The following is a 19,167-nucleotide window of genomic DNA, read 5'->3' as shown; positions in this document are numbered from 1 at the left end:
AGGTGTGAATCCCTGATCCAGCATTTACTAGGCCTCTTGCTTGGGAAAAGACTGGGCTGCCTCTGCGCCTCCCTGGCCGGGCTATGGGGAGGTCTTGCACAAGGTTTGGTAGCCAAAGGGGAGAAGTTGGGCCTCAGCCCCTGCCCTCTCAGAGGCCTAGCCCAGGGGCAGAATCCACCAATCACCACAAGCACTCATGTCCCAAGATTCCTCACTCCACTTAGCCAAGGGCGCCGCTGACACAGCCCTTCACCTGTGTTCTGGGCAGTGCTCATGCCCTGACTTGCTGGGTGTTTTTAGGAACGACCGTGGCCCTCCTGACACTCCAAGTTCTCAGCCCTCCAAGGCCGAAAGTAGACATCTCTCTCTCAATAGCCTCTCCCACCTGGAAAACTACTTCAGACTTTCTCTGGGCTTCCAGCTCCCTGGTGTGACGAGGGAGGCTGCGAAGGGCTGAGGCCAAGGAGATGGGCGTTTCCCCATAGCTGGCAGCTTCCAGCTGTGACAAGCCCAGTCCAAGGAAGCATTGTAGATCCTCTCAGACCTGATTCATTCATTTCATTCTTCATGCATTTATTGAGCACCTACAATATCCCAGGCCCATGCTGGTCTCTGGGCATACCACAGTGAAAACAGCAGACATGGATCCTCTCTGATGAACCCCAAGCACATTGCCCAGTTGGGGAGACAGTAGTCAGAGTCCATGAGCAGATTTACATAGTGACAACATGTGATGGGTACTTTAAAAGTTATAAAGGAAGCCCTGAGACAGTCATTGGGGGGAGTGTAATATTCTTTAGATGAGGGGCTGATCCAGGCTTCTCTGAAGGGTGACCTTGGCGCTGGGACCTGAAGGATGAGAGAGGGAACCTGCCGCGTGTCATATGGGGGGCCATGAGTGATGCTGAAGGAGCGATGGGGGCCAGAGCTGGTAAGAAGTTTTACTTTTCCCCAAGACCTATGATGAGCCATGGGGAGCAAGTGAAGGGCTGTGATTTGGTCAGGTTCACAATTTCCTAAGTTCATGCTGGTTTCTGTTTGCAGTTGGATTGGCTTGGAAGGGAGAGGGACAGTGAGGAGCTCTGGAGACACAAAGATCTCCAAAGTGGGGGGCATGCAGGCACCCCAGGAGGTGTTTAAGAGACTTCTTTAAGGAGAAAGGAATATTAATTTTTTATTTCTATTTCTATTTCATCCAAAAAAGAGAAAAGAATTCAGCATTACTAGTATTTATAGATTGATGCTGATGTCCATATTAGGTCTTTATATGAAATGTCACTGGAGGGAAGAATGGGAGTTGGACCACACAGAAAGGCCAGCCACTCTGCCCTCACTCTCGCTGTTGGCATTTGGAAGAATTTTTCTACTCATTTGAGGCCAGTTACGCAGATTCATAGATTTATCAAAGGGATACATGACTTAGAAAGAAGCCAGACAAAGGAGGAACAAAGAAAAAAGTGAAAAATGCTGAACCTAACTCAAACGTTGATGATCAAAAGCGTGGTGTGGCGTGCACACTTCACTCCTGATGGTGCCACTCTGGCCAACAGAGGAGGGAAAAACAGTGACAGTCCAGTTGGGTCCCACAAGAAGGTGGCCCCCAGATTTATACTATGAATGAGAAGACAATTTGAAATAAGAATTTATATCCACTATTATTACTAATAGCCTAGCTATACTGTATATTTTTGCTTTGTTAGTAAAGGTGATGGTGGTAAAAAAAAAAAAAAAAATCATCCACAGTAATTAAGGCATTTTAAAACATGATTTTATCTTGGTTTTATTTTTTAAATTTGTATTTTTGTGCATGTTTGACAATGTTCATGTTAGTATAGTCATGCATGATTATTATTTATAAATGAATTACTAGATTGAGTATGTGTGATTGACATTTTTTGCTGCTTTAAGGGCATAAGCAAACTAAGTAGAGAGGACCGAGTTAAAATGTGAGGAGCCCAGGACTGGGGCTACTGTGGGTGGCACTGACCGTTCAGGGGGATGCCAGGGCCCCTGGGCCCAGCCTGCTGGCTGTAAGGGCTTCCTGCTGGTGTCCATGCCGTCTGCCTAGCTCACTCTTCCCTCAGCCCAGACTTTCATCTGGGAAGGCTTTTTTCTTCCCCCCTTTCCAAATGAACAGAAGTTCATTCCCTTAAAGGGTAAACGGCAGATCCTGGCGAGGCTTTCAGATTATTTATTCGCTGGCCAGTAATAGAATAGAACACACATCCTGGCTGGAGGAGGAGGCCGTTCTGGTGTCTGCACAGGGGGCTGGAGCCCTGGAAAACCGGGGCTTGCCCCCTGCAAGGTTTGCCTGCTGGCTTCTTCTACACAAAGGCCCGCTCGTCCGACCTGTCCTTATGGGGCACATCACTCCTGGGTATTTCTCTGTACAGCATCCCGGAAAGGTGCCAATAATGCCAGCTTTGTGTGTACAGCCCCCAGACCCAGCACCACACATGTGGTGGCCAACTCCCTCCATGGAGCGTGGCGTTGAACTGGCAGCCCCTCTGGTGGAACATCTTTGTCTTTGCTTTGGGGTTTTCAAGGTCCTTTGCAGGTACAGCACTGTTGCCATCAGCTCCGCCCTCACCAGGCACCCACAGGCCAACAGACCCTGGGAAAAATGATGTGTCCAGCTGCCTGCAGTCAGGCCAAGCTATGTGTCCAAGCTCCATGTGGCTTAGAGTCCCTCTGGCTGAAGGGTCAGGGCCCCAAGCCCCTTCCATACAGTTCCGCCCAACTCTCCTTTTCCCAAAAAGGCCTTCACAAACCGCAGAGGTCATTGCATGCCCCCAGATGTCTGTCAGCTGCCCGCCTCCCTTCTCCCTATAGATCCCTGTCTGTTTCCTTTGTCACCAAAATCCAGCCAGAAATCTCCCCAGAGCATGTTCCGACTCTTGTTCCCAGGCGGCAGTCGCCATGTGGTTGGCATCGGTGCACATTTATTAATAAAATGAGCAAAATAACCAAATGCTTTGGCAGCTCCTGCAGCTTGCCAGAGGCTCTCCGCATGCCCAGTGGCACCAGAGGGTGGAGATGGGCCCTGGGGAGGACGGCTGTGGGGAGCCACCAGGGGAGATGTGCTTCTGACCGTTGGTGAGACATTCCACAATCCACAAGGGCTGATGGGTACCCACTGTCTCGGCTCAGGTGGCTTTTGGAAAAGGAACCCATGATGGGGACAGGGTGGCCTGCAAATGGTTGCTTGAGTGACCCTGCTCAAGAGAGCTCCACCCAGCCCTCCTCCTCAGAGAGTGGGCCAGGCCAGAATCCTCCAGCCCTAGGGAGTGGCAGAGAGCGGGTTAGGGCAGGCCCACCAGGGGCATGCTCTTCGTAGTAAATAATGGTGATTTAGGGTCCTGCCTCAACATTCAAATCCTACCTCTGTCCCTACCGGCAGTGGGGCCTTTGCCAAATCACCTAACTCAGCAGGGCTTCCCACTTCCAAATCACCTGGGATGCTGCAGGCATGACGAGCCTGCATTATTGGAGCCCATGCCAGGCTCACTCATGGAATCATCCTCTGCAGGGACCCTGGTTTCTCACATGCTCTCCATGTGCATTTGTATGGGGTCAGGTCAGCACCTAGGAACTACTGATTTAACCTCTCTAAATTTTTATTTTCTTATTTAAAGAAGTGGAGATTGTTGTGAAGCTTAAATGGATGAATGTCTGTATATAATACCAAGATAGTTGGTATTTAGTATGACTGCTAATGCATTAGCTCATTTAATTTTCGTAACAGCCCTATGAGGCAGACACCATCCTGAAGCCCATTTCACAGGTGAGGAGGCTGAGGCTCAGAGACATCAAGCATTTGCCTAAGGCTGGCTGCCCAGATGGCAGTGGCTGGAATCCATGGAAACTGCTTGGCATGGTGCCTGGAACGCAGTAAGTGCTCATTAATTTGTGGCTTATTTAATGGCCAGACATAGTGGCTCATTCCTATAGTGCCAGCATTTTGGGAGGCTGAGATGGGAGAACTGCTTGAGACCAAGAGTTCAAGACCAGTGGGTGGATCACCTAAGGTCGGGAGTTTAAGACCAACCTGGTCAACATGGTGAAACCCCATCTCTACTAAAAATACAAAAATTGGCCCAGTGCAGTGGCTCACACCTGTAATCCCAGCAGTTTTGAAGGCCAAGGCAGGTGGATTGCCTGAGCTCAGGAGTTCGAGACCAGGCTGGTCAACATGGCAAAACCCCATCTCTACTAAAAATACACACACACACACACACACACACACACACACACACACACACACACACACAATTAGCTGAGCGTGGTGGCACGCAGCTGTAATCCCAGCTACTTGGGAGGCTAAGGCAGGAGAACTGCTTGAACCCGGGAGGCAGAGGTTGCAGTGAGCCGAGATTGTGCCACAGCACTCCAGCCTGGGCAATGGAGCAAGACTCTGTCTCAAAAAAGAAACAAAGAAAAAAAAATTTAGCTGGGCATGGTGGTAGGCATCTGTAATCCCAGCTACTCAGGAGGCTATGGCAGGAGGATCACTTGAACCCAGGAGTTGGAGGTTCCAGTGAGCCGAGATCGCACCACTGTACTCCAGCCTGGGCGTCACAGCGAGACTGTCTCAAACAAAAAAATGTGGTTTGTTTAAAAAAGATGGAGGGAAGGAGGCTCAAGTCTGGCTCAGTCTTCAGAAGTTGTCCGTGCCCTGCATCCCAGCACATTCGGCTCTACCTCTGGTCAACCCAGCCAAAAGCATCTCCCTGTGGAATCTGCCCCGCCCAGATTGACAACCAGGTCTGGCTGCCTTTGTCCGGTTAGCTAATGGGCCCCCTGGAGAATCCACCTCCAGGCCCCGTGGAGAATCCTGGAACTGAGAGGAGCAGGATCCTTCCAGCATCAAGAACACCCACTCAGCACTCGACCATTTTACCCTACAACCCGTGGAGGCTCTCTCACCAGGTGGGAGAGGGAAGTTGCTTTATGCTTCCTCAGCTCACGCCTATAAGCGTTTGAGTTCACAAGTGGTGCTTTTCTTAGACCGGCGCCTCATTTATGCTAGAAGCGTAAATTTGACAGGAGGGAGCATCGCAGGGGGAAGCAGTGAACATGTGGGGAGCCGGGTGCCAGGATAGCACTTGGGCATGTTATCTCATTTTATCTCATGTTATCTCATTCCCAACAGCTCTGTTCAGGAAGTATCATTACCCCCATTTTGTAGCTGAGAATACTAAGGCTCAGAGGTTAGGTGACTTATGACTGCAATAAACAATAGTTAACATTGATCGAGCGTACATTGATTGAGCGTTTACTCGATGCAGTGGTAAAATGCATTGACTGACTCCTCCAATCCCAAGAATACTCTGAAGCACTGTCACTGTCCTTACAGAGAAGATAAATCGCTTGCCCAAGCTCACCTAGGAAATGACAAAGGCAGAATTCAAAACCCAGGCCCCTGTGGCTCCGAGGCATTTCCTTCTATCTGTAAAAAGTGTCTTAAGATTGTATGGCTTATTTTAGAATCTAGAAACCTATCTCCAGGTATGATGCAAACCCCCTCCTCTTGGGATTCCTGAACTCCCAGTGAGGAATACTGAGCCAGAGACTCCTCTTGCTGTGTGACCTTGGGCAACTTGCTTCAAACCAAATTGCTTGGGCAATTTCGTTTCTTCATCCGGAAATGAGGAAGAGTGACCCTTGTCGACATTACTGGCTTGTAAAGGTCTACCCAGAGAGAAACCGCATGTACAGACACACATGCAAGGCCTCTGGGAGGACTTGGTCTTCTTAAATTGTAACAGAAAGCACTTTCCTCCCACTCTGGTCACCTTTACTTGCTATTCCAAGTCAATTCAATTCAACGGATGCTGGGGGTAGCCATATTGCTGTATGCTCTAGATGCTGGGTTCCGGGGGTGTGGCAGGAAGTGGGGTGCACCGGAACCTGGTGCCTGCCCTCTTACCCACCTGAAGGTTGGCTACAGTGTGAGAGCCCAGCATCTGTTGAATTGAGTTAACTTGAAATAGCAAGTAAAGGTGCCCAGAGTGGAAGGAAAGTGCTTTCGTCCATGCTTTAGTCTCCCCAGACCTGGCCCTTCCTGCCGAAGACACCCCTGGGGAGGCCTCATAAATAAGTCCTCCTGTTTTTGCTGAACCCAGCTTGAGTGAATTCCTGTGATTCAAAATTCCGGAGCCTAATCAGTACAGCTCTACCTCCCTCCAGGCCCAAAAAAAAATAAAAATGAAAACTACCCTGATGAGAAACCCCCACCCTACAGGCTCATTTGTCAGAAAGGCTGGAAGAGAGAAAGAGCTGAGCACAGGAGCGTTGGTCTCTCAGGATTCTGGGGGCAGAGGTGGGCTCTGTGACCTGGGGAGCCACCTCTAACTAAGTATTATGCAGTGGCTGGAGCTTGTGCTTGCTTTGATTGGAACCATTTCTAAAAACTTGATCCCAAGATGGAGCCCTCACTATAGGTGCTTAATCATAACCCACTGTGGTTCACATTTATTCAGCTTTTGAAATACACAAATTGCCTTATCACCCCCTCTGGGAAGCCTTGCTGGACTGTCCCACCAGGCCAAATCAATCTTTCTCTCCCCTGCATCTTGGACACCATTCTGCTGAGGCTGTCACGCTGTCTCAAGATAAGCAGGCTGGGTGCAGAGGGAAGAGCGAGATAAGGCTGGGTTCAAATCCCAGCGCTATCCACCATTCTCATTGGTAAAATGGGGGTGAAAATCTCTCCCTTGTAGGGTCATTTTAAGAATCTTATGATACTGTGTATTGGTGCGTTCAGCACAAAGCCAGGCACTTAGTCACATCTCAAAAGCAGCTTTACTACTGGCAGCACGGTCTGTTTAGATGCTCTTATCTTCCCTACTTCACGTGAGTGCTTTGAAAACAGACAAGAGCCGATTTACAGCTGTTGTCTCATATCAAACAGTGCCTGGTGTACAGTAAAAACCTGTTCAGTCGCTGATACTGCATTTTGGATCCATGAGCTTCCTTAAGCATCCCAACAAGCCGTGAAATCGACAGGGTGACGTTCTGCCTGGGCCCTGAATGGGAGGAGTCCCCAGGTCTAGCTGAACCCGAGCTGAGGTCTACTCTCCAGCTGCTCAAGTTGTACTTCTGCTCAAGACTGAATTAATCTCAATCTCACTGGACGTGAATTAAGCTGCAGGACCTCGTATTCTGCGTGGACAATACCCATTACTGATTGGGGTTTCTCAGCGGGGGACTGAGTCAAGCAGGAGATGGGGTGGGGATGAGGGGACATGGTAGCTTTCCCCAGAGGAAGCCTAGCCTTGGCCTGGCCCAACTGGCCAAGGACTGCTTTGCTGAGTTATGGGAGTTCAGTGCTCAAAGTTCCAGAGGAGTCTGGGCCCCCAAGATTCTCAGAATCATCCGCCCAATTATCCCCACCTGAGGTCTCAGCATCCCACTCTCTGCCCAGCAGGGTTCTTGACTTTGGCCGAGATCCGGCCAAGCTATGCCCTCCTTCTCCTTCACAACCCTGTGACCCTCCTGCCCCCAATTCCATGCCGAGCCTGATTTTCAGTACAGGATACCCTTTGGCTGCAGAAGGCGAGAGTCTCTTACAACAGCACCATGGGGATTTTGCTCTCCACTGCATGACTTGAGTTGACAGTGGATCAACCCAAGCCTGCTGTTTTCTTCCTTTAAGGCTTCCAGAGCAGTTAGCCGCCAGCCAGCCTCACCATCCCTGTAAGGACCATTGCCCATGGATTGTTTAGATGCCAGTGCTTTCATCTGATCCCCTACCCCGCCATCACCTGTACCTCTTCCCAGCCCACCACAGGGACGGTCTTCATCACCGTAATACTAGGGTGGCCACCATCACACATCCCACGACAACAGCATCCTCATTGCACCTCACCAAGTGACCCAGCTCCAAAATGCCCCCCTGTAGTGGCGTTCTCAGGGCTGCAACTCTCTTAGCTTAAGATCCCCCCCAAAGTAGAATCCGATGCAAAGACTTGTGTATAGGGAATTTATTTTGGAAGTCATTCTAGGGACCAGAAATGAGGGACAAATACCAATGGGAAAAAAGAGAAAGCAGAAGAGCCAAGATAACGGTGCATTATTAGGTCATGCCATGGGTGTCTGGGACTCAGCGCTGCCAGGACCTTCCAAGCAGTGCACAGAGGACCTTCCAAGCAGTGCACAGAGGGACCTTGTGGGCCAGATGACCGCCTGGCAGAAGCATTCACCCGGTGGCGCCTGTGCACCCCAGGTTGAGGCTGGCTCAGTGGAAGCAACTTCCCTCCACAAGTCCTCCCGCTGAGCCCGCTCCTACCAGCCTTGTGTTGGGGTGCTGCGGAAGCCCCTGGGCAGAAAATGAAAACCGCCTCATGCTGACAGGAGGCGAGGTGCTGGTGGTGCAAAGGGAGCTGAAGCCCGCCCGGAACTGCTTGCCACAGCATGGCTGGAAATAGAGTTGTAGCCGCGCACGTGGCAGGCGGCGTTCAGAAGGAATCTGGTGCATTCTCTCGTAGTTATGAAAACAGGCTCTGGAGCCAGGCTGTCTTGATTCCAATCCTTCTGCTGTGCTTCCTTTCCCTCCACTTACAGAAGGGGGAATACTAAGAAGAAAGTACTTTATAGGGTTGTTATGAAGTAAATGAGAAAATCCATGCAAGATGCTTATAATAGTGCCTGGCATATAATAAACACTCAAGAGCGGCTTCTAATGTCCCCATTTTACAGTTGAGGAAAATGAGATACATATTTTTTGAGGGATGAGGAGAACGGGGACAAAGAGAGGAAGGGAAGGATTTCGAGTAGACCCCGCTCAAACCTCCAGAGAAGCGGAGGCCCTGGCTCTCTCAGCGTTTCTATGTCCTCTTCCCCTATCACAGGAGAGGCCGAAGGAGGGGGAGCAAAGGCTTTCTTCCCCAAACAGGCATTCAAGCTTCCTCTCTTCCAGCTCCAGGGTCCATGGGTTCCTTGTGATGTCACAGCTGGTTGCTATGGAGACCAGGTTGCTGCCAATGTCAATCCGAGGCCCATTGGGAGCACAGTGATCAGCAGCCCAGGCGAGCCCAGGGAGACAAGAAAATGAGGCTGCCCGTGAGGTCTAATAAACACCTCTCGCCATACCCCAAACACACAGACACACAATAGAGCCCGCAGGTCCTGAGTGAGTCCCCTGGCCCACCCCACTCAGCTGAGATCTGACAACATATGTTTGGGGACAAACAGCCCCAGCAGCCAGGAGCAGGCCACATCATACGTAGTCAGCATCAGCCACGGTCCCCACCCACTCTCCCGGGGAAAAAGGTGCTGCTTGCAGGCAGCGTGGCATCTGAACATCCCCATGGCGATGCTGAGGTCATACCTCACTATGGTGATCTCACGCTGGGGCCACCAGACCCAGGCCAGGTTGAGAGTAGGCTGTCGGCCCATCGCTGGCTGTCATTGTCACCGGGGAAGAGGAGAAGCCGTGAAGAGTCGCTCTGGAAAAAACAAATCTGCTCGTAGGGCAATGGGTCTGGGTGAACCTATCCCGGCCCTCTTGGCTGCTGGGCCAGGGCCTGGTTTTTCACAGGGCACCATTGAGGCCACAAGAAGTGGCTTTCTGCCTCTGAAGATAGCATACAACTGCCCTAGAAAGCACTCTTGTCACCCCTGCTGTGACTCTCCCAATCGGTTGCTTTGAGAGCCTTTCCTTTTACTGTGTATGGGGAAAATCTTCTGGGGGGATTGGCAGAGGTGGGGGAAGCACCCTATGCCCTTCTCTAGATCGCAGGGGATCCTCCCTCCATGCCCCAGCGAGGCATTGCCCACCCCCTTCCCCAGGGCTGAGCCAGACTCCAGGCAGCCTCCAGCCACTCGTGCCGCCGGTTCATCCCTGCCTGCCGCTGTCCTCAGCCAAGCCCTTTTGCATTCCCCGGCTCCGGGCCCCACCGTACTACCTGCTTAGTTGGGACACTTTTGCAGGAGGGACTGTCGCCTTTCTTTTGCTGGACTTTTTTTGTTTTGTTTTTTTTTTTGTTTTTTTTGTTTTTTTTTTTTTGAGACAGAGTCTTGCTCTGTCCCCCAGGCTGGAGTGCAGTGGCACGATCTCGGCTCACTGCAAGCTCCGTCTCCTGGGTTCAGGCCATTCTCCTGCCTCAGCCTCCCGAGTAGCTGGGACTATAGGCGCCCGCCACCGCACCCGGCTAATTTTTTTTCGTATTTTTTTAGTAGAGATGGGGTTTCACCGTGGTCTCGATCTCCTGACCTTGTGATCCGCCTGCCTCGGCCTCCCAAAGTGCTGGGATTACAGGCGTGAGCCACCGCGCCCAGCGACTTTTTTGTTTTTTGAGACAGAGTCTTGCTCTGTTGCCCAGGCTGGAGTGCAATTGCACAGTCTCAGCTCATTGCAAGCTCCGCCTCCCAGGTTCAAGCAATTCTCCTGCCTCAGCCTCCCGAGTAGCTAGGACTACAGGTGCGTGGCCACCATATCCGGCTAATTTTTTTGTTTGTTGTTTTTTTGAGATGGAGTTTCACTCTTGTCACCCAGGCTGGAGTGCAATGGCACAATCTCAGCTCCCCGCAATCTCCGTCTCCCAGGTTCAAGCGATTCTCCTGCCTCAGCCTCCCGAGTGGCTGGGATTACAGGTTAGGCTAATTTTGTATTTTTAGTAGAGATGGAGTTTCACCATGTTGGCCAGGCCAACTAGTCTCAAACTCCTGACCTCAAGTGATCTGCCCGCCTCGGCCTCCAAAAGTGCTGGGATTACAGGCGTCAGCCACCGCGTCCGGCCTGGACTTTCTTAAGAAACAGTTACTCCTAACCTACAGCTTGACCTCGTAGCTGGGCCCTTCATTCTGCCGACGGGCAGTGTGGGGAGAGAGGAACCGCAGAGGCGTCTGGGAGGCAAACCTCATTGCCACCCCTTTCTAGAGACGTGGCCTTGGGCAAGTCACATCCCCTCTCTGAGACTCTTGTTTTCTCAGGGTCATTGTGAGGATTAGATGACCACATAAGTGTTCACCCCTTTCTTCCCAATGCTGCATCTGAACCCCCAGATGCCACCTCCCACATCAGAGGCCCTGCATCCGTGCTCTGCATTTCCGGCTGCCCACACATCTGTTGCTCTGCCCAGGCCCCTCAAGGCTGATGGTGTTCTTACACCTTGCTTTTGCTGACTCAGTGGATGTGTCTGGCTACTACCAGTGCCGACCCCATTCTGTAGGTCCCTTCTAGAAAGGAGAACCACCAAGAGCCTATGCCCTGCTCTGTGTTAGGATCTGTGACAGACATTTCACACCCATTATTCTGATGAACTCTCACCCCAAGCCCAGCACAGAGCGATCACTAGTCCCATTTTAGGGATGAAAAAATTGAGACAGAAGTAAAATAACCTTCTGGGTGCGGTGGCTCACACCTGTAATCCAAGCACTTTGGGAGGCCAAGGTTGGTGGATCACGAGGTCAGGAGTTCAAGACCAGCCTGCCCAACATGGTGAAACCCTGTCTCTACTAAAAATACAAAAATTAGCTGGGCAAGGTGGCGGGTGCCTGTAATCCAAGCTACTCAGGAGGCTGAGGCAGGAGAATTGCTTGAACGGGGACCCAGGGGTCGGAGGTTGCAGTGAGCCAAGATCGCGCCACTGCACTCCATCCTGGGCTACAGACGGAGACTCAGTCTGGAAAAAAAAAAAAAAAGAAGTAAAATGACCTGCCGAGGTCACATGACAACTATAGCTACCATTGACCAAGCATTTTCTCTTTGTTGAGTTTTATGCTAAAATCCTTCACACTTATCATTTCACTATAGAGTAGAAAGTTAAGCACCTGAACTCTGGAGCCAGACTGCCTGGGTTTGAATCCTGCCTCTGCCTCTTACTAGCTGTGTGACCTTGAGCAAGTTATTTAATCTCTCTGTGCCTTGGAGTCCTTATCTGTAAAATAACATAGCAACAGTGGCTCCCTTATAAGATTGTCATGAGGATGAAATTAGGGATAAAATGCTTAAAGTCGTGTCTGGCACAAAGTAAATGCTATATAGTCTTGTCTTTTCCCCTTCCTTCCTTCCTTCCATCCTTCCTTCCTTCCTTCCTTCCTTCCTTCCTTCCTTCCTTCCTTCCTTCCTTCCTTCCTTCCTTCCTTCCTTTCTTTCTTTCTTTCTTTCTTTCTTTCTTTCTTTCTTTCTTTCTTTCTTTCTTTCTTTCTTTCTTTCTTTCAAAAGGTGAAGAAAGCCTCACAACAGCTCTTAGGGTACAGTACTACTGTTAGTTGCATCTTGGGGAGTAAACAGGCACAGAGAGATGAGTTCACATACTTGAGGTTACACAGCTCATACATGGCAGGGCTGGGATTAGAGCCCAGGGTTCATTGTATCAGGAGCTGTGCTGGTCCCATCTTGCCATCCACCCTGAAGGAGAGGACAGCAGGGGTCCTGCCAGAGGGTAAGGTCCATGGCAACTAAGAACCAGAAGAGAGTGCTGCCCCACCCACAGAGCCTGGCTGGGGCTGGGTAGGGGCAGGAGGACTCAGTGGCTGGTGGAGGAGGGAGAGAAAGGAATAGCCGGCTGAGGCTCGCCAGGATCCTAGCATCCAAAATTCCTGCTCTAGCTGAGAAGGAAGCATGGCCGGGCTGAGCTGCTGCAGAGCTAGGCTTTGGGTCACCACCAAAGCCCCATGCTTCTTGCCTAGATTGAGCTTGAGCCCTTGTAAATCCTTGCATTTATCAGTAGTACATTCCATAAATGGGGTTATTTCCAACTCTGTGACCTTAGGTAAGCAGCTTGGCCTTACTGGACCATGTGTCATGAGGTTGTTATGGGGCAAGAGTGAGTTAGCGGATGGGAATATAAAGTTCCTGTCACAGTCCAGCACAGGGCAGGAGGTGGAGGTTCCTTTTCCCATGCCCAGGCACCGCGGTTGACCCTTGGTCAGTAGAGCGCCCCCAGATGAATGCCCAGGTGGACACTTGTGTCTTTGTGGTTGTCTTAGGGTAGAGACTCAGAGGCCTACAGATGTCTTTGCCACTTTCACAGGATCTCTGGGAACTGGAAACTGAACTTTAAGAAATAACTATAGTGCAAAGGTGAGTACAAATATAATCAGGTTTTCATCATGTTCTTCCTGCAAAACTCTCTTGGAAATGACAGCCAACCTCCATTCTATTGCAGGGAACTATGGGAAAAGGGTTCAACCCAAAGCAGAAGGGACTGTGATGATCACAGTGACCTCCTGAGGCCAGCATGGTGGCAGCAGCCAGAGACAGCAGCTGAGTGAGACCCCAAGGGATGGATGAGCCAGGCAGTGTGTGGTTGGAGTTCTCCCAACACATCTCGTTTTCCTCACCTCCTGATCACACACATGCACACACACACACATGTGCGCACACCCACCCTTACACATTCCTGCCCGAAGGTTTCTGCAGGACTCCTTCCTGGCGCCCTGTCCTTTGCTGCCAGCGTCACACCATACTGCAAGGCTTTGCAAACTTTCCCTCCAAAGTGAAGGAGACCCTCTGGCCGTCTGAGGCTTGGCCTGAAGCAACGGCCTCAGAGTGCAATCTCAGGCGTGCAGGAAGTGCGCCACGTGCCACATACATTATCTCACTTAATCTCATTAGCAGGAAATGTCTTTAAAGTCTTATGTTGGCGCTTAAAAATTCATGAGCAGTTTAGCCCTTTAAAAAGCCAGGTTTTTAAAAATTTGCAATGAGATTGAGAAAATTATGGTCATCGGAATTCCCTTCAGAGACAACACTTAGCTGAGTCCCTTGGTTGCAGGGAGGAGGCTGATGGTGGAGGAGGGGGCCGTGGGGATGGCAGAGAGTGGGGGGCATGCCAAGGGGACAGTCAAGTGAGAAAAGGTGATACTAAATCGCTCTATATTATATGGAGTGAGGAGGAAAGAGGGTATGTTTGGGAGTGGGGAGACTGTGATTGGGTATGTGAGAGAATGTGTGTGTGAGAGTGTTGTGAGAGTGTGTATGTGTATGTGAAAGTATGTGAGAGTGTGTGTGTGTGTGAGTGTGAGTGTGTGTGAGAGTTTGTGTGTGAGAGAATGTTGTGAGACTGTGTGTGTGTGAGAGTGTGTATGTGAGAGTATGTGAGAGTGTGTGAGTGTGTGAGAGTGTGTGTGAGAGTTTGTGTGAGAATGTTGTGAGAGAGACTGTGTGTGTGAGAGTGTGTGTGTGAGAGTATGTGGTGTGTGAGTGTGTGAGACAGAGTGTGCGTGTTTGAGAGTGTGTGTGTGTATGTGAGAGTGTGTGTGAGTGTGAGTGTGTGTGTATATGTGAGAGAATGTGTGTGAGAGAGTGTATATGAGAGAGAATGCGTGTGAGTGTGTGAGTGTGTGTATGTTAGAGAGAATGTATGTGTGTGAGAGTGTGTGAGAATGTGTGTGTGAGTGTGTGAGAGAGAGTGTGTGAGACAGTGTGTGAGAGAGTGTGTGAGAGAATGTGAGTGTGTGTGTGAGAGAATGTGTGTATGTGAGAGAATGTGTGTGTGAGAGACAGTGTGTATATGTGAAAGAATATGTTTGTGTGAGAGAGACTGTGTGTGTGAACAGAAGGTGTGTGTGAGAGAATGTGTGTATGTGAGAGAGAATGTATGTGTGTGAGTGTGTGTATGTGAGAGTGTGTGTATGTTAGAATGTGTGTGTGAGAGTGTGTGAGAATGTGTGTGAGAATGTGTGAGTGTGTGAGAGAATGTGTGTGTGAGAGAATATGTGAGAGAGAATGTATGTTAGAATGTGTGTGAAAGTGTGTTTGAGTGTGTGTGAGACAGTATGTGTGTGAAAGAGTGTGTGTATGTGAGAGGGTGTGGGTGTGAGAGTGTGTGAGTGTGTGAGACAGAGTGTGTGTGTGAGAGTGTGTGTGTGAGTGTGAGAGTGTGTGTGTGAATGTATGTGAGAGAGAATGTGTGCGTGAGACAGTGTGTAAATGAAAGAGAATATGTGTGTGACTGTGTGAGAGAGGAGTATGTGTGTGTGAGTGTGTGTGAGAGAGAATGTGTGTATGTGAGAGAGAATATGTGTGTGTCAGTGTGGGTATGTGAGAGTGTATGTTAGAATGTGTGAGAGAGAGAGTGTGTGAGTGTGTGAGAGTGTGTGAGAGAATGTGTGTGTGTGAGAGTGTGTGAGAGAATGTGTGTGTGTGTGAGAGTGTGTGAGAGAATGTGTGAGAGACTGTGTGAGGGTGTGTGTGTGAGAGAGAGTGTGTTTGAGAGTGTATGTGAGAGAATGTGTGTGGGAGAGAATGTGTGTGTGAGGGTGTGTGTGTGAGAGAGAATGTGAGAGAGAGTGTATATGTGAGAGAATGTGTGTGTGTATGTGAGAGAGTGTGTATGTTAGAATGTGTGTGTGAGTGTGTGACAGAATGTGTGTATGAGAGAGTGTGAGAGACAGTGTGTGTGTGTGAGAGAGCGCGTGAGTGTATGTGAGAGGGAGAGAACGTGTGTGTGAGAGAGTGCATGTCTGTGAGAGTGTGTGTGTGTGTGTGTGTGTGAGACAGTGTGTGTGAGAATGTGTGTAGGTGAGAGAGAATGTGTGTGTGAGTGTGTGTATGTGAGAGTATGTTAGAATGTGCGTGTGAGAATGTGTATGTGTGTGAGACAGAATGTGTGTGACAGTGTATGAGTGTGAGAAAGAGTGTGTGTATGTGAGAGAGAATGTGTGAGAGAGTGTGTATATGAGAGAGAATGTGTGTGAGAGTATGTGAGTGAGAGAGAATGTGTGTGTGAGTGTGTGTGCATGTGAGAGAGTATGTGTATGTAAGAGAATGTGTGTGTGTGAGTGTGTGAGAGAGTATGTGAGTGTGTGTGAGTGTGTGTATGTGAGAGAGAGAATGTATGTGAGAGTGTGTGAGTGTGTGAGAGAGAGTATGTGAGAGAGTGTGTGTGGGTGTGTGTATGTGAGAGAGAGAATGTATGTGAGAGTGTGTGAGAGTGTGTGAGTGTGTGAGAGAGTGTGTGAGAGAGTGTGTATGTGAGAGAGAGAATGTATGTGAGAGTGTGAGAGTGTGTGAGTGTGTGAGAGAGAGTATGTGAGAGAGTGTGTGTGTGTGTATGTGAGAGAGAGAATGTATGTGAGAGTGTGTGAGTGTGTGAGAGAGTGTGTGAGAGTGTGTATGTGAGAGAGAGAATGTATGTGAGAGTGTGTGAGAGTGTGTGAGTGTGTGAGAGAGTGTGTGAGAGAGTGTGTATGTGAGAGAGAGAATGTATGTGAGAGTGTGTGAGAGTGTGTGAGAGTGTGTGAGAGAGTGTGTGAGAGAGTGTGTATGTGAGAGAGAGAATGTATGTGAGAGTGTGAGAGAGAGTGTGTGTGTGTGTGAGAGAGAGAAAGTGTGTGAGTGCATGTGTGTGTGTAGGGTGGGCAAGATCGAGCAGAGAGATTGAAGCAAGTGAGGCTGGGAGCTGCTTCAAGGAGGAGGAGAGGGAAAGAAAGAGAAAGGCTTGCCTGTCAGAGGAGGAGCTAGAGAAGCAAATGTCAGCTAGAGTTCATGCAGGGGAAGGGAGATGGGCTGTGTGGTGTGCTCCTCTTGGCAGAGGCCTTGAAAGTCTTCAGCAGGACTCGGCCTGTGTCCCCTGGACTTTGGTATCCTTGGCAGTGCCTTGGACCTCACTGGGTACTGGAATCTATTGGTCTCTCTTTCCCACTAGACTGTGATTGTCTCAGGGGTAGGCAACGTGTGGCTTCCTCCCCGAGCCCCAGGCCTAGCCCAGTGCCAGGACTCGTCAATATTGTTTGAACTGGCTGAGCTCCAAGCAGGTGGGTTTGGAGGTTTTCACTCTTTGTTTGTTTTCTAGGTTGGTCTTATTTAACAAGGCAGACAGCCTGGGGTCAGACTCAAATTCTTGCCTGCCCAGTTTCAGCACTGCCTGGAGAATGAGAGGGGCCTGACTCCCTCAGGCTGGAGCCCAGATGAGTTCCTGGGTGCAATGGAGGAGGCAGTTGGAGCAGTGGGGACTGCCCAGTGGGAGGGAGGCAGAGCCAGTCTTACTGTTGAGAGGGCAGAGGGCAGAAGGGACTCCTCTTGGCAGTTGGTCCAGCTCTGGGCTACCTTGTCCATCCTGAGCCCTAGGAAAGAAAACAACAGGAGCCTTGCAGTGCAGACCTGTGTGGTCCAGAAAAAGAAACGTACAACCTCCCATGGCTGCTGCTTTCAGTCTGAGAGGCGTCAGGCTGAGATACTCGGGCTGCTTTTCCCCTCTGGGTGAGGATGCTTCACACACAGAGCGGCTGCTTCTACACAAAGGGACCCCCGGTGAGCAGGAGAGGCATTTGTGGGAAGTCACGGGGAACTGGTTGTCCACCTGGAAGGGGCTGCTGAGTCGACTCTTCTTTGGGGAGAGGAGACAGGCAGCACCCCTGTGGGGTGCCAGGGGCTGGCCATCGCTCAACAATGGCGGGGCCAGTGCCTTAAGGAGCTCTGGGAAGGAGAACACACCTGTGCAGCATCAGCCCAGCTCTGGTGTGAGTCACCACCAAGTAGCTGATGGCAGCTGCAGAGCAAGTGCAGGTACAGGATGGGCCCTGGTTGGGAGAGAAGAGTGGAAGAGGCATGTTTGGGGTGAGAGCTGGAGGCATGAAAAGGTGGAGGGACGTGGAGGGCACGTGCTTCTCACAACATCAACTCCAGCCAGCGAGCCTGAGCACAGGGCCCTGGGAGTTTGGGAATGGAAACCACAGGGCTGTGTGGGAAGGTGGAGGTGACCTTCCTCATTACAGGGGCCAGGAAATGCTGACGAATAAGCAGCCATTGTTTACTGAGCCCTTGCTGCATGCTGGGCGCATAGCCAGGCCTTCACACACGACAACAATGGCATTTACTGTGTGCTGGGCACGTTCTGAGCACGTCACTGCCTTCACTCACGTGACTCTCACAAACCAGAGGGTGGAACAGACCACGGAGAGGGTAAGTGGCTAGTCCGAGGTCACCCAGGATCAGGACTCTGAACCCCCGACCCCCGCTAGCTACTGCTTCTCCAGATATGACTGCGCAGTAGATGTTCTCCCCACTTTACGGACAAAGAAACTGAGGCTTGGAAGGATTAACTGAGCAGGGAAGGAGCACTCTCATTGTGCCAGGCTCTGTGCTAATCACATTCCCATCTGTTATTCCCTCCATTCTGGCCACAGCTGTGTGAGGTGGAGATTATGATCTCCAGGTGACAGAGGAGAAAACAGGGGGCTGGGAAAGGAGGGATAAGTCATTTGCCAGGATTTGATTGAAGAATCAGCACGAAGCCTGCAGAGTTTTCAGCGATTCTCGTGCCCTCAAGGAGCCACAGCTACAGCACCCACATTTCAGGTCTCAGTAGTCCCCCCGGGTCTGGGGGTGAGATGGGCGGGGTCCCGAAAAGACCCTTCTCGTCCAGAGCCCGGCTCACTGCACCCAGCCACTTCCTGCTGCAGGAAATGCAGACCAGGATGATTCCCGTTCCCCAGGGCTGCAGGAGGAGTCAGGGGAAGGGGCTGTCTGGAAGGCTGCAAAATTCAAGTGAAGGAAGGAAAAGCATCCTCTCCAGCGTCTGGGTTCCGATTCTGGCTTAACCTGTGCAGCCTGTGAGCTGATCAGAGCCTCAGTTTCCTGTCAGATAAGAATCATCACCCTCCCCGCCTCGGGGCGGAACTGTGAGCACCAGATAGAAAGGACCCCCGGTACAGTGCTGCTCTGGCTGGACCCCAGGAGTAAAGTCTGAGATGAGGATTCCTGTACAAGGGATGCATCAAGGGTGTGCTCCCAGGGGAGCTGGTGAGGGCGAGGGAGGCACCCAGCCAGGATACATGCAGGAGGGTGGGGAGGGGTGCCCGCAGTGTAGATCATGGCTCTGTGTTGGTCAGACTCAAAGCAAGGCCCTCTGCCACTGGCCGAGCGTCACCCTGGCTTCCAGTTCTCTGCACTCAGGGTCAAAGCGGTTCCAGCGGCCTGATGGCCATCAGATACTAAAGCACACAGAAGCCAGGGGTGGGACGGGGCCCTCAGAGTTGGTAAGCAGCATCCAGCAGGATTTGGGTGCAGCACAGACACTGTCGCCTGTGCCTGACACACAACAGGTGCTTGTTAAACAGGGTCAGTAACTGCTGGCACCCACAGAGCTGGGACAAGGACCCTTGGGCCTGGGACAAATCGTGTGGCCACCCAGCCTTGGCAGGTGTATCAGTTTTCTGTTGCTGCTGAAACAAATGACCACTCCCTCAGTGGATTAAGCCCTTATTCATGGATTG

At 50.8% G+C, this 19,167-nt stretch overlaps 2 long non-coding RNA genes across 2 annotated transcripts in view; one reads left to right on the top strand and one right to left on the bottom strand.

The window, feature by feature from the left end:
* Positions 1 to 7,886: 7,886 nt before the first annotated feature.
* LOC102130776 (uncharacterized) overlaps positions 7,887 to 19,167 on the bottom strand; it is a 70,423-nt gene continuing 59,142 nt past the window's right edge. The window contains exons 2-4 of the long non-coding RNA XR_006692318.2: positions 16,940 to 17,016; positions 9,332 to 9,449; positions 7,887 to 8,978 (exon numbers count right to left, since the gene is read on the bottom strand). This is a non-coding gene — a long non-coding RNA (uncharacterized lncRNA). The remainder of the gene's footprint in view (positions 8,979 to 9,331; positions 9,450 to 16,939; positions 17,017 to 19,167) is intronic.
* On the top strand, positions 9,125 to 13,650 carry LOC123568783 (uncharacterized). The gene is made up of 4 exons (XR_006692319.2): positions 9,125 to 9,626; positions 10,326 to 10,423; positions 12,937 to 13,030; positions 13,116 to 13,650. It is a non-coding gene; the product is annotated as an uncharacterized lncRNA (long non-coding RNA).

This window comes from Macaca fascicularis, chromosome 14 (genome assembly GCF_037993035.2).
Source record: "Macaca fascicularis isolate 582-1 chromosome 14, T2T-MFA8v1.1".
Taxonomy (NCBI): Eukaryota; Metazoa; Chordata; class Mammalia; order Primates; family Cercopithecidae; genus Macaca; species Macaca fascicularis.
Note: the sequence above shows the minus strand (reverse complement) of the source record. Positions and strands in the feature narration are given on the sequence as shown.